Consider the following 13,947-nt stretch of genomic DNA (forward strand, 5'->3'; position numbering starts at 1 on the left):
GTCTGTAAATGGTTCCCGGTGGAAACCAAATTAGCACATTTTGTAATTTTGTTTTTAATGATGAGATCAGAGTACAATAAATAGCCATGTAGGGCCAGACTCTGATCTCAACACCTCCTGTGTAAAGCTAAGCCAGCTCCATTTTATGCTGGGGCAGAGAGTTCAGAAGTTGGCTCATGAACTTATACTCCAAAGGCTTTTACATACCGTTTACATTTGAGGCGGGGTGGGGGGGGGGAAGTTTTCCTAAGAGTTTGTACAGAATACTGTTTTTCTGTAGCTATGTCTATGTGGCTGTGCAGAGAAGGCCTTTGTTATAAAGTATAGCCCAAGGCACCTTGTTTCCTTCTCACTTAAGCTACAGTACATCAGGAACAATTACACTGAAATCAATAGCATTATGCCAATATAAAGTGGAGACAGCCCACTGGGTGCATCTAAACGTGCAATTAATGTGAAGCAATAAACTCTGGAGCTGATTGCTCCAGAGTTTATTGCTCCCAAGTGCACCATTTGAACATATGCCCAGGACCACAGCACGTTGAGCCGGGTCAGAGCAGCCCCAGCTGGACCCCGGTGGGTCAGCCTGTCAGCCTGGAGCTATTCCAACCCAGCTCAACTTACTGCAGAGGGGCTGGCTGGGGCATGAGGGTACTCCAGTGCAGGGATAGCTGGCCGGCAGCCTCTGCACTGAAGCACCCTCATGCCCCAACCAACCGGGCACATCATCTACATGTGCATTGCTGCGGAGCAAAAAATTCTGCTGCAGGGTAGTACTTGTATTTACAAGTACAACCCTGCTGCAGAGTTAATTAGTTTGCTCCAGCTCAACAGGGGCACAGGTGTAGACATGCAATGTTTACTGTGGAGCTAATTAATCTATTCCTCAGTAAATGTCTCATATAGAGATGCCCAGTGAAGAGGATTCTACCTTTCAGCTTAAAATGCTGTGTAGTATCAGACCAGGTTAGCAGGATGTGTAAGAGTTAGTTGGGAGAATAAACTTTATGTTAAACACTATTTTTTCTCCATTTGGCCATGGAGATGACAAAAGCCATAGAGCAGGGGTCAGCAGCCTTTTAGGAGTTGCACACTGAAGGAATTCAGTTCGGTCTAAGTCTGGTTGTGCTTGTGACCCAACAGCTACTGCTGCTGAGTTGCCATTGATGTGTTTCTGACTTGACTTCTGGCAAATGACACTGAATCCACCATCCCTGCCCTCTCCTGCACCATTCAGATCCATGGGCAGTAGGTTGCTGAGCCCTGCCATAGATAGCAGTTTGGGTTAGAGCCGGGGTCAGCTACCAGCCCCATGCTATGGTTGGGACTGGGGCTCCGACCAGAAACATTCTTGAAAAAAGAGAACAGTCTATGTGGAGAAGTCGCAGAATCTCCATTTTCAAGAGCAGGTTAAGACAGACACGTGGCTGGGTTGGTTTAGTCAGGCTCCTGACTTGTACTGGGGGCTGGACTAGATGACTGTATGAGGTCCCTTCCAGCCCTACTTTCCTGTAATCTTATTTCTACTTCTTTTAATCGATAGTGCCATGCATTCCTTTTGGACTATTCTGTCATACTGCTTTATGTAGCAGTACAAACTTCAAACCTTTATTTCTGCTAGAAATGCTCATTATGCCCTGTTAGAAAATGCCTGAAGTTGGTTTTATAGAGCAAATAAAATATATTGGTATCAACAGCTGAAGTGAATTTTTTATGCCACTATTAAAGTTTAATTTGTTACCTGTGAAAAAATGCAATTGTTTAAATCTCCAGGAGGTCTGGGAGGAGAGAAAAAAAAGGTTAATTCTTTCTCTGTCCTCTCTTACAAGCTTTCCCAATATTTAGAGAACAACCATTTGGCGAATTGCTTTTCATCTTATTAAGCTGTAAGCACCAGAGATCTACAAAAGTGTTAGCGAAATTTGTGTTTGAACAAATGCTGAGACAAAGCTTGCAAACATGAACCCCACCGATGCAAAATCCTCAGACTTTTTTTTTCCAGTGATTTAGAGCCACTCTTGATTTTTTGAACTGACAGTTTTTGAGCACTTGGTGTTGCTGATGATGAAACTGAATGGCTGACTGAAACCATAGCAGTAAGAGAGAAAAAGGGCCTGAAGCCAACACAGGGGAAAGATCAGTGACAGGTGCACATGGGAACAGTGATTGCATCTGGAAGGTCTGAACTCTGCAACTGTGGACTGCATCCCACTGAAATTAGGAGCTCCACATGCTTTTCTCTGCCACGAATGCCCTCTCCAGAACCCTAGCATATCGACTCAAAGGTTACATCTATCCCTCCTTCACACCAAGCCTATGAATGCTACCCAAAAGTAGTTCCTGTCCAGTTGGCACAGACTGCAAGATCAAAAAAACCCTCAAATTTCATGAGGTCTTTTATTGAAAGAAATTTTTAAAAACCATCTTCAAAATATTAAGAACTGGTCCTAGAGAGGGTTTGGTCCAGCAAAGTACCCCACCCACTCCTGCTGTCCTGCATCTGAACAAATCCTCCATCTTCCAACCTCAGTTTTCAATCCACATTCAATAGAACCCCCTCAGGCCCCGGGGGAGGTGCACCCAGGCCTAGGGTCAGAGAGGACCTAATCAGGGAACTTCTGGAGGGACTGGACATATTTAAATCAACAGGTCCTGACAATCTCTACCCCAGAGTGCTGAGAGAATTAGCAGAGGTCATTGCGGGACCCTGACACGGCTTTATGAGCACTCATGGTGCTCCGGCGAGGTGCCAGAGGACTGGAAAAGGGCCAATGTGGTTCCCATTTTCAAAAAAGGGAGGAAGGAGGACCCAGAAAACTATAGACCTGTTAGTCTTACCTCGTCCTGGATAAGCTTTTTGAGAGAATTATCTTGTGCACATGTACGCAAGGGCCAGCAGGGGAGGTTATGCTTAGGGGCAGCCAACACGGGTTCATTAGAGGCAGGTCCTGTCAAACCAACCTGGTGGCCTTCTACGACCAGGTCACAAAATACATGGACGCAGGTGTTGCGGTGGACATAGTCTTTCTGGACTTTAGGAAGGCCTTTGACACTGTCGCTCACCCCATCCTCATTAAAAAACTAGGGGACTGTGGCGTTGATACCTACACAGTTAGATGGGTCACTAATTGGCTGGAGGGCTGCACCCAGAGAGTGGTGGTGGACGGGTCTTATTCAACCTGGAGGGATGTGGGCAGTGGTGTCCCCCAGGGCTCAGTCCTTGGGCCTGCACTGTTCAACATCTTCATCAGCGACTTGGACAAGGGGGTAAAAAGCACCCTGCTCAAATTCGCATATGACACTAAGATGTGGGGTGAAGTGGGCATGCTAGAAGGGAGGAATAGGCTGCAATCGGACCTAGACAGGTTACAGGGGTGGGCGAATGAGAACAGGATGGGTTTCAACACTGACAAGTGCAAGGTACTGCACCTGGGGAGGAAGAACCAGCAGCATACCTACAGGCTGGGGAACTCCCCTCTCGTCAGCACAGAGGCAGAAATGGATCTTGGAGTCATTATTGATGCCAAATGAACATGGGCCGACAGTGTGGGGACGCGGTCAGGAAGGCCAACCATACCTTGTCATGCATCCACAAATGCATCTCAAGCAGGACCAAGGAGGTGATCTTCCCCCTCTATGCGACACTGGTCAGGCGACACTGGTTGGAGTACTGCGTCCAGTTCTGGGCACCACACTTCAGAACGGATGTGGCCAATATGGAGAGGGTCCAAAGGAGGGCCACCCACATGATCAGGGGGCAGCAGGGCAGGCCCTACGAGGAGAGGCTATGAGACCTGAACCTGTTCAGCTTCCACAAGAGAAGGCTGAGGGGGGATCTAGTGGCCGTTTACAAACTAGTCGGGGGGGACCAGCAGCCACTGGGGGAGTCCCTGTTCCTCCGACCACTACCAGGAGTGACTAGAAATAATGGTCACAAGCTGGCAGAGGGTAGATTCACACTAGTCATCAGAAGGCACTACTTCACTGTCAGGGCAGCTAGGATCTGGAACCAACTTCCAAGAGAAGTGGTGCTGGCTCCTACCCTGGAGGGCTTTAAAATGAGGCTGGATGAACACCTTGCCATGGTCATTTGACCCCAGTACTCTTTCCTGCCATGGCACGGGGTCGGACTTGATGATCTTTAGACTTTAGCCTTCAGGAAGGCCTTCGATACGGTATCCCACCCCATACTGGTGAACAAGTTAAGAAGCTGTCACTTGGATGACTACACAGTCCGGTGGGTGGCAAATTGGCTAGAGGGTCGTACCCAGACAGTCATAGTGGATGGGTCAGTATCGACCTGGAAGGGTGTGGGCAGTGGGCCCGCAGGGCTCGGTCCTTGGAACGATACTCTTCAATGTCTTCATCGGCGACTTGGACGAGGGAGTGAAGTGTACTCTGTCCAAGTTTGTGGATGACACAAAACTGTGGGGAGATGTGGACACGCCGGAGGGCAGGAAACAACTACAAGCAGACCTGGACAGGTTGGACAAGTGGGCAGAAAACAACAGAATGCAGTTCAACAAGGAGAAATGCAAAGTGCTGCACCGAGGGAGGAAAAATGTCCAGCATACCTACTGCCTAGGAAATGACCTGCTTGGAGGCACAGAAGCGGAAAGGGATCTTGGAGTCCTAGTGGACTCCAAGATGAACATGAGTCGGCAGTGTGACGAAGCCATCAGAAAAGCTAATGGCACTTTGTCATGCATCTGCTGATACATGATAAACAGAACCAAGGAGGTGATAATTCCCCTCTATCGGGTGCTGGTCAGACCGCAGTTGGAGTACTGCGTGAAATTTTGGGTGCCGCACTTCAAGAGGGATGTGGATAACCTAGAGAGGGACCAGAGAAGGGCCACACGTATGGTTAAGGGCTTGCAGGCCAAGCCCTATGAGGAGAGACTAGGGCACCTGGACCTCTTCAGCCTCCGCAAGAGAAGGTTGAGAGATGACCTTGTGGCTGCCTATAAGTTCATCACAGGGGCACAGAATTGGTGAGGCTTTACTCACCAAGGCACCCCTGGGGGTTACAAGAAATAATGGCCATAAGCTAGCAGAGAGCAGATTTCGACTGGACATTAGGAAGAACTTCTCCACAGTTAGAGTGGCCAAGGTCTGGAACGGGCTCCCAAGGGAAGTGGTGCTCTCCCCTACCCTGGGGGTCTTCAAGAGGAGGTTGGATAGGCATCTAGTTGGGGTTATCTAAACCCAGCACTCTTTTCTGCCTAGGCAGGGGGGCGGACTCGATGATCTATTGAGGTCCCTTCCGACCCTAACATCTATGAAGCTATGAATCTGCTCAGGTCCCTTCCAACCTTACCAACTATGAAAAAAATGATTCTCCCAAACCCCCTCACCCCTACCCCCCCGTATTCCCTAACAACTCTATCTACTTCTCTGCCTCACATCCTAGCCTTACTGTCCCTTCCAAGTCAAGCCCAACTGCTTGTGAGAAAAGGGGCAGAAGTGGGGGGGTGCTATTTCTGTCTCCGCAACCCATTTGTTTTCCCCTTCCCGACAAGAAAAACACATCGTTCAATCAAGACAAGTAACAAACAAAATCAAAAACATACCCTTTCCCTTTGTCTCTACCAAAGGGCAATACCAAAAGACACCCTCGAGAGTCATATTTCAGCAGTGCCTGCCCCGGTAGGGCCTGAACTCCTTTTTAAACCTACAGGCTGGCTGGGACCTTTCCTCTCCTACTTGGTTGGCCATATGGTTCGCCAGATTCCAGCCCTTCCCCTGCTCCAGGTTCAGATCCCACAAGCAGAGGGAGTTGGAGCACAGTGTTGGCAGCCCCTGCCACCCACCATACAGACCATGGGAGTGAAAAGCAGCACTGTACTACCTTTAAAGCTTCAGGCTGGATGGGAAATCATAGGCAAGTAGGGCTGGAAGACACCTTACAGGGTTCCTGTTCAAAGCAGGAGCATCCCTGAGTAAAACCATGCCAGCCAAGGGCTCTTGAAAACTTCCAAAAATGGAGATTCCACAACTGCTCCATTGGAACGGGTCGACTTGACCATAGTCAGAACGCTCCTCCCCATCTTCAACCTCAGTCCAAACTCCTACAGCCACAGAGAAAAAGCTCATCTCCATCCTCTTTATAATCATCCTTCAGGTATTTGAAGACCACTATCAAACCGCCCCTCTGTTTTCTCTTCTCCAGACTAAATAACCCTAGCTCATTCAGCCTTAACTCATAAATCTTGTCTCCCAGACCCCTAATCATTTTTGCTGCCCTGCACTAGACTCTTTCCAAACTGCCCACATCATTTTTGAAGTGCGGGGTCCAAAACTAGACACAGTACTCCAAGTCAGACCACACCAGTACTGAACAGAGCAGAAAAATCACTTCCCTTCATTTACAAGTGACACCCCTGTTAATAAAACCCTCTACACTGTTGGCTTTTTTGCAACAAGAGCTCACTGTTGGGTTTTTTTCAGCTTATGATGTGCTTTAACCTCCAGTACCACAGCCTAGCCATTCATTCCCCAGCCTGTATTTGTGCATGGAATCATTTCATACCAAGTGCAGGACTTTGCACTTGTCTTTGCTGTATTTCATCCCCTGGATTGTGGACCATTTCTCCAGTCTATTCAGGTCATTCTGGACCCTACCCCTAGCACCTGGATGATCGCAACTCCAACCAGCTTGGTGTCATCTGCAAATTTGCTAAGTGTGAGGTCAATCCTATTGTTCAAATCATTAATGGAGAGGTTGAACGATACCAGACCCAGGACAGACCCCTGGGAAACCCACTTGATGCCTCCTACCAACTAGACATTGATGACTACATGCCAATCTTACAGCCAAGAGGAATAATATAAACAATACAATAATATATACTACATCTTACAATCATGAAGATTTGTTTTTTTCACGTCAATTTGTAAAAGAGCCAACATCAATTCTGAATTAAGCTTGCCTTGGGCTAGATACTAACATGTTTCTATTTTTTTTAATCTTTCCCATGAAGTTGTTTATTAATTGTCTCATGGTTATGAAATTCTTGGAGGAAGGTAAATAAGGCTGTAAATCAATATTTTATGCAGGAATATGCCGTGTAAATTTAATTGTATATTTTTTTTATTACTACAGTAGTCAAGCTTGAATGGGTTAATGATTTCCCTTTTTTATTATTATTATCATCATTAATAATTAGAACATACAATACTTCTATTTACCTCAGCATACAAAATGTGAGAGGGTAGAAAGTAACTACAGTCCAAATAAATCCAGCAACACTATTCCTCTTTATAGTAAAATCAAGAATGTCATTTCTCTCAACACCAAAAAACCCCTCATCTCTCCAATTAGACAGTGAAACCTCGCATCTGGATCCTGGTCTACTGAAAAGCTATAAATACCAACAATGAATAGCTACTCCCTGACCCTCCAGACCTTTTAGAATTCTTTAATTGGTGCCATTTTGTACCAATCAATGTTACAACCATGTAATAAGCAGGAGTGCTAATCACTGAAAACAATTGGCACCACTGAAAATACTGCAACGCTGAATATTCATATGCAAGTGCAAATGTTAATTCATGCACTGCTTGCGTTACACTGGTCTAATTATCTACTGGAGGAATCTATTAAAGGTATGCTGTCAATCCTGCAGATTGCGTTCAGGTGAGTGAAACTGAATTGCTTACCTTTTCAGCTAATTGAAAATAAAATAAAATAAAATACATCTGCCTAGACACGCTTTAGAAAAGTGGGCAGAAGAGACAATTTTGGTGAGCCGCCTTCTATGCAAACCATCCTATTGCCTACTGTCTCAGGAGCCCCTCAGCCCATTTTCAGTCAGAACAGACGGACGGAAAACAAGAGGAACATTGTAACCAATGCTGAATTTTATTTGTCATGCAACGATATGACTCTTCAAAAAAATTGCTCTCTTGCCGTAATGAAAATCTGAATGAGCTGTTTCCAAGTAACCTTCTGGAGCTGGTATTCACAGATGTAATGACTGATGTTGTCACTGTCACAGAAAAGCCCTTCAATACATCACAGCCATATTAAACACTGAGTGCTCCTGAAGAATGTCTACAAGAGAAATAAAAAATAGGAAAACAGGGAGGGAGAAAACAAGGTCTGAAGTCAAATATTATTCATATATCTATATATACATATGCATGTTTGTGTATACAAGAAAGAGACACATTAAAATCTTAGGCAACCAGCCTTTAACAGAAGCAGAACTCTGGATATACTTATATCTGTTGTTGCTTATGCCATTGCTCCCTTTTACCTTGTATTCAGCTGTTCCCCTCCCCACCATCATAAGCCACATGTTAAGAGCTACAGTCTGGGAGCAGCCCATGGGCCACAAGTTGGATACCCCTTTATAGAAGTTTAAGAGGGTTTGACACTCCAGATGTTAGGTTTTCCTCCTTGAAATTAAAAAGAACCACTGCCAGAGGCATCCAAGATGCTCTCTATGTGCTACAACCAATATAGATACAACTAAAATTAATGGGGGTGTATTTAGCCCTTTGAAACATATACAACTCAGCACTGTAAAACCTAATGTCCTCTCCTATAAACAACTGCTGTCAGGGATTGCTGTAAATTGCCCTATAGAATTCAAGAAAAATGCAAGTGGTGAAACTGCAATACTGAAAAGGGATTGAAACAGGATTCTGTATTAAAGGGCTATCCAACTTGGGTGCGGCCAGGGGCCACACCCAGCCCTGGCATGCAGTCCCTGGGCCACACACTGCATTGACCACACATTATGGGGGCCACCCTCCAGGATCCTCCTTACCATATGGGCTCTGCTGGCATCAGACAGGTCCCCCATACCCAGCTGGCAACACCTGGGCCCCTCAGCCCCCATTGCACAGGCTCTGTCACTGATATGTGGCAATCCATGCTGGTGGCATGCAGCTCCCTTTTCCCGTGCCACTTCTGCACAGGTTTTGCAGACCTCCAGACCCACACAACAGCAGGAGAGGCTGCCACTAGGGCTCACACGCCACATGTTAAGAGCTACAGGTTGTGGGCAGCTCAAAGGCCAGCATTTGAACAGCCTTCCTATAGGAGTGTCAGCCTTAGGAAAAATGGTGCCCTGGGTGAACTGGTATTTTGGTGCCCCCCCCCACCCCAAGTCAGTGGCTTTGGTGCAGGCAGAGGCAGGCAGGCAGGCAGAGATGTGGGACACTATCTAGTGGGGAGGCAGAGCATCATAGTGCACCAGGCAGGTGAGCAGGTAGACAGGCATCACTGCTGTTGTCTGCATTACCTGGCCTGGCTCCTCCTGTGCAGCGGCTGGAGGTGGGGGGTGGGCTAGGCTGGGCACCGCTCCTCCTGCCTGGGGTGAGAATTAGCTGGGATTTGGGCAGGGCAGGGTAGGGGGAGGGTGCTGCTGTGAGCATAGACTGCTCACGCGCGTGCATGTGTGCGTGCATGCATGCCTGCACGTGTGCGCGCACCCCCCTGACCACAGCACCCATCCCTGACACTGGCTTTAGTTCCACAGACATTATTCTGGAAATGTGGCATTGAATAGAAAGTACGGAGGTAGACATCACCTGAACCTGAATCATCAGACAGACAGACAGACAGACTACAAAAGTGGGCAGACGAGAATAGTATGGGGTTCATCGTAGACAAATGCAGGGTGCTGCACCTTGTGAGAAGGAATCCACAGCATACATACAGGCTGGGGAGTTCCCTTCTTGAAAGCACAGAGGCAGAAAGGGAACTCGGAGTCATTATTGACTCCAAGATGAACATGAGCCGCCAATGCCAGACCGCAGCCAGCAAGGCCAGCCATACCTTGTCATGCATCCAAAGGTGCATCTCAAGCTGGTCCAGAGAGGTGATCCTCGCCCTCTATGCGACTTTGGTCAGGCTGCAGTTGGAGTACTGCGTCCAGTACTGGGCGCCGCACTTCAAAAGGGATGTGGCCAGCCTGGAGAGGGTTCAGAGGAGGGCCACCCACTTGGTGAGAGGGCGGCAGGACAGGCCCTACGAGGAGAGACTGAAGGACCTGAACCTGCTCAGCCTCAGCAAGAGGAGGCTGAGGGGGGACCTGGTGGCTGCCTACAAGCTCATCAGGGGGGGATCAACAGCAAATAGGCAGAGCTCTTTTCTCCCCAGCACCACCTGGGGTGACGAGAAACAATGGTCATAAGCTGATGGAGAATAGGTTTAGGTTGGAGATCAGAAGGCAATATTTTACAGTTAGGGTGGCCAAAATCTGGAACCAACTTCCCAGGGAAGTGGTCCTCGCCCCTACCTTGGGCATATTCAAGAGGAGGTTGGACGATCACCTGTCCGGGGTCTTGTGAACCCAGCATTCATTCCTGCCTGTGGCAGGGGGGCAGGCTAGATGATCTGTTCAGGTCCCTTCTGACCCTAGCTACTATGAAACTGTGAACCATTCCAGGGGCTGGGAGTGAGTACCGAGTCTAGCATGCCTAGCAATGGGTGGGCTGAGGAGGTAGGGTGCATGCTTGAACCCATGTTTTGGTGGTTCCAGGAGTTGGGTGACCTGTAGCTGGAGGCATTTTACTCTTTTGCCTTCCCTTCTCCTAAACATGAGTTCAGTAAACTTTAACAGCCTGTACTTGACTGAAGTCTGCAATGTGCTTGCCTGATTTGGGGGTCTAAACTAAGAGCTCTTAGTTTCCCAGACATTAGGAGGACCTGATGAGGGAACTGTGTAGGGAGTGAGGACACAGTTGGTTGTTAGCAAGATAGCTCTTATTGACCAAACAGTGTAAGGGAGTTCATTGATAAAAAAAAGTACTAACAAAAGCAGGGGAAAAGAAAGAAAGGGGAGAAGTAGAAATCTGGCTATGCACCAGAGTGGCCAGTTTCAGCTCATACATGAGAAGCAACCAGACCTCTGTCACATAACCCTAGCTCATTCAGCCTCCCAGACCCCTAATTATTTTTGCTGTCCTCCACTAGACTCTTTTTAAACTGCCTACATCCTTTTTGAAGTGTGGGGCCCACTTTGTATCTCCACAGTACATGGAACACTTAAAAAAGAGTACTTGATTTTCCACGTAGACTTTGAAGTGTTCAAGGCAGCGTTAAACTGGTTTAACAGACGAATATTTCTGCCTGCTTCAGGTTTAAACTGCATTTAAACTAGTCTAAATATTGCACTGGTCCTTGCATAAGATTTTTTTGACCTATGTGATAGAAGGGATCTTCTTTTTTCTTAAACACTACAGGATGTCCAAGAATGCATACAGGATTTGAAATAATCTATTAAGAGGACTCTTCCAGTGGGAAGCATAGGAGTGTTGAAGAATCAGGTCATTTACATGGCATATACACTCCTATTTCCTTGCTTTGAACTGTTTAACCAGAACATCCTATTATGCTAAGAGCCAGTATGCTAGCAGCATTACACTGCAAGACTGCATGTAGCACAAGTATTTAATAGTCTCATTTCCAGCAGCGGCTGACACAGTGAAGAGTACTCATAAATTATGGAATGATTAAAAAAAAAAATCGCATTAAAATACCATATTTTGTTTACAAGATGAATTTACTAAGATTAGACAGTGGTCCCAACCTGGGATTAGGATTGTAACCAAGAAATCAACATGAACGAGAAGGGAAAAGAAGCCAGTTGGGAAACATGGAGAAAAGAAAGGAATAGGAGAGCACCATATTTTGTCCAGAAAAGGTAAAACAAAGCCTCTTTTAAAGAGTGATGAAAGAAGAACAACAATACCAGAACTTAAACAAGGTCATTTATAAAAGATATCTGTAGCATATTTTGAACCTATGCCAGTAGGGAAATTCATGAATAATATTAAGAGTATTTACATGATCCACTTTCCTCCTGTACAGTGTTTGCCTAATGTAATGAGATCTGGATTACTTGAATAAAATACAATTTTTTAGTGTGTCACACCCAAATTTGATCAGACATTTTTTTCTCAAAAAACAAAGAAAAGCAAACAGGAAACATTTTTATGCATATAGTGCTGTGACATTCAACTACATTAATATTGTAGGTTACTGTTAGTGAATTAGCAATGTTGACAAATTAACAACATGACAGGCCTCACAGATTATATGAGCATCTTCAGTATAAATATGCTTTGGATCTTGTTTCTATTCAGGTCAAAGCTTTCATATTCTAATTTCGTTTGAACAGTTCAAATCTTATTTCGTGAGGCAAACAGTGTATGGGAGTAGATATCACTGATGGCAGATGGATTTGCTTCAGTCACTGAAATCCAAGTGAAAATTACTGTTGTCTCGCTACAGTCTAATGTATACACTCATACATATACACACACGTTTATATAGATAGCTCTGGAGGTGCACACAGACATGTAGATATAACCCACCACAATTCTAAGCATTAAATGCTGCCTGAATTATATTTACAAATACACAAAACGAATGACATTATTTTGGTCATCCATCATCACTGCATAACTTATATAAAATAGCGTTCACTCAGCAAAGTATAACAGTTTATTTTACTGTGAGAGCAGGTTAGCTAAGAACAGGCCTGATTGTGGCAGCAAGGGAGAGAAAATTCTGAATTCAAAAGGTAATGCAAGTCAGTGGCTTATTAATTTTGCAGGTGTTGGATTTCCTCCTCTCTTCCTGCCTCCAGGTCATGTCTTCAAACCATTTTTGTAAATCATGGCTTCAGATGCTATGTGAATGGTTATAGCATTAATTATTTCCAGCTACAAATATGCCTGCTGATTTGGGAGGCTTGTCAGCTTGGAAGGATTTAATGAATATCAGTTTTCTGTTTCTGAAGGATGAAGCCCCTTTACAGTGGCCTGTTTAAGCTGATAGCTTGCACTTGATTGGGCTCAAATCCCTGGAGGAACAGATAGAAAACTTTGGGAAACGTGCACTTGGATTTTGTTAGCAAAACCTGTGATGATCCAGAGCCTCTCAGAGCCCAGGCCAGCTCCTCAGCTGACGTAAAGAACCACAGTTCTATTGATGTCACTGGAGCTCTTATACTCTATAGAAGGATGTCTGCAACCAAGGACCTGCAGACCCTTCAGACCTGGTGGCATTCACCAGCAGAGGCTTTGCCCATATCACATTGCAGCCAAGTAGCAGGGACTTCAACAGGGGTGGGAGAGGGTGGGCTCTGCTTGCATCTTGCTGCATCCAGGCAGCAGAAGGAGGCTCTGACCACACTGCACTACAGCTGGGTGGTGGGTAAAAGCAGTAGAGATGATGGCTGGATCTAGTGCTGGTCCAGCTTGACCTAAACTGGGTGACTGCAACCTGCTGCTAGAAAATGTTGCTGACCCCTGCTTTATAGTACCTGAGCATTTCTCCAGGGAGTTGACAACTGATATTTGCTGAGGCACTGGCGACGTGTAGGGGGGGCACGTGGGTGCACGTGCACCCCCTGAGCGTGGCGGTGCATCCCCTATGAAAAGGCACCACTGACAGTGTTGGTGGTGCTTGAGGGCGGTCGCCCCCTTTGCCACCGACACTGCTGGTGGCGTCTGCAGGCGGTCAGTGATTGCCTCTGGCTGCTGCCAACACTGCCGGTGGCATCTGCAGGTGGTCACTGACCCCTGGTTGGCACTCTCCAACCCCCTCTCCTGCCGCTGCCAGCGCCAACAGCGTTTGCAGAAGCTCCCTGCTTACCACCACCACACTCCTACCACTACACCTGTGCCCCCCCAGCCACAGGGGGCATGCATTGTTCATGGGCTAAGGACCTCCCCAAGGGTTTTGTTGTTTGTTGTAATGGGAGAGCCTGTGCAGCTTATCCTGTAAATAGACTATGTACTTTCCAAGTGCTGACATTATACTATCTTCTTGTGTAACAAAAACTGCAGCTGACTTGTTTATATTTGCATCAGACACAACAGTCTCAAGATAATTTCTTAGCAAATCCTTTACACACCTCCTCACATACCTGCCAACCTTGATAATGGAAATATGGGATGTGAAGTACAATGGGTCTTTAGGGA

The 13,947-nt window shown here is 46.4% G+C and overlaps 1 protein-coding gene across 1 annotated transcript in view; it reads right to left on the minus strand.

Moving 5' to 3' along the window:
• Positions 1-7,176: 7,176 nt before the first annotated feature.
• The window catches only part of NSUN3 (NOP2/Sun RNA methyltransferase family member 3), a 72,165-nt gene continuing 65,394 nt past the window's right edge, over positions 7,177-13,947 (minus strand). Inside the window, exon 13 of the mRNA XM_025216247.1 lies at positions 7,177-8,056. The gene's annotated coding sequence lies outside the window, so the exon portion shown is untranslated. The remainder of the gene's footprint in view (positions 8,057-13,947) is intronic.

The sequence above is a fragment of the Alligator sinensis genome, unplaced genomic scaffold, assembly GCF_000455745.1.
Source record: "Alligator sinensis unplaced genomic scaffold, ASM45574v1 scaffold1217_1, whole genome shotgun sequence".
Lineage (NCBI taxonomy): Eukaryota > Metazoa > Chordata > Crocodylia > Alligatoridae > Alligator > Alligator sinensis.